The following is a 1,645-nucleotide window of genomic DNA, read 5'->3' as shown; positions in this document are numbered from 1 at the left end:
TCTTGTTGTCATTTTGTGTATTACTGTCTTCTGACCTTTGTTGTAGATCTTTGTTGCAGTTATAGCTTTAGCACCTACTGAAGTCCAGGTGTAGATCTACAAAGTTTGGATTTATCCAGCTGTGCCTGGCTTGGGTCTGGCTGCTGTGCTCAGTTCCTTCCTGTTGCTGCCCTGGTGGGGGGGAACCTTGTGCTCTTCTGGCAAGATGTTCTGCTTCTGGACTAGCTGGGTGGTTCTGTCTCCTACACTCTCTGCAGGGATTGCAGTTGAAGGGTTTCACCCCAGGCCTGTGTGCCAGGCCTGAGGTGAGTCTGGAGGGGACAAGGTGGAGTAGGGGAGAGAGGCAGCTCTCCCACACAATAACTGGGCCTGGACTAGGACTGGATCTGGCGGTTCCCAGAACGCAATAGAAATTCCTACTCTGTGGTAGGGTGTGGGGGGGTACTACAGAGTGGTAGGGGGCGTCCCAAGAGTGTAAAAGAGGGTGTCACCCATGCTGCACCTGGGCTGGTACCAGTAGGTCATGCCAGCACAGGGTAGCTGGAAGCTCTCCCACACACTCACCGGGCCTGGACTAGGACTGGATCTGGGGGTTCCCAGAATGCAGCAGAGATTCCTACTCGGCAGGTGGGGTAGGGGAGGTGCTGCGGAGTTTTGGGGAGCGTCCCAAGGGGGTGGAAAAGGGTCTCACCCACGCTGCGCCTGGGCTGGAACCAGTAGGTCCCACTGGCGCAGGGTAGTGGGAAACTCCCACACACTCACCGGGCCTGGGCTAGGAGTGGGTCTGGGGATTCCCGGTATGCAGCAGAAGTTCCTACTTGGCGGGTGGGGTAGGGGAGGTGCTGCAGAGTGGTGGGGGTGTCCCAAGGGGGTGGAAAAGGGTCTCACCCATGCTGCGCCTGGGCTGGAACCAGTAGGTCCCACCGGCTCAGGGTAGCCGGAAGCTCTCCCACACAGTCCTGTGTTCTTTTTTGAGTTCTTTATTATATTTTACATATTAGTTCTCTGGCCAAGGAATAGATTTGGCAAAATTATTTTCCCATTCTGTAGATTGTAGCTTTACTCTGTTGGATGTTTCCTCTGTCTTGCAGAAAACTATGTGTTCTTGTCATCACTTGCTATGCTTCTTTCTTTTCTTTTCTTTTTTTTTTTTTTGATCTTGCTTCAAGGCCCAGACTGGCTTCAGATTTTGAGATTGTGGCAATCCTCCTTCCTCAGCCCACCCAGCAAATGGTGGGAGTATAGGCACATGCCACAGATCCTGCTGGTATTGTACTTTTTTTTTACTCTAGATGTGTGTGTTATCTTATGGTTCCACCGTGACTGACACTAAGCATTCTTTCATGAGCTTCTTAACATCTGCACACCTTCCTTAAGGGGCTGGGGAGATGGCTCAGTAGAATAAGCGCTTCCCTGGCAAGTGCAGAGTCCTGAGTTCAAACACTGGTTATGCCAAAAAGCAAACAAGCAAACAAAGAACAAATCCTGTCTATATTTTCATCAAGTTGTCTTTTTTTTCTTTTTCTTTTTTTTTTTTTTTTTGGTTGTGGAGCTGGGAATTGAACTCAACTTGCGCTTGCTAGGCAAGCACTTGTCTAACTGAGCTATCTTCCCAGCCCCAAGCTGTCCCCCCCCCACCAGAACT

This window comes from Octodon degus, unplaced genomic scaffold, assembly GCF_000260255.1.
Source record: "Octodon degus isolate 3935 unplaced genomic scaffold, OctDeg1.0 scaffold00081, whole genome shotgun sequence".
Classification (NCBI taxonomy): Eukaryota; Metazoa; Chordata; class Mammalia; order Rodentia; family Octodontidae; genus Octodon; species Octodon degus.
The sequence above is the reverse complement of the archived record's forward strand: the minus strand, read 5'-3'. Positions refer to the sequence as shown.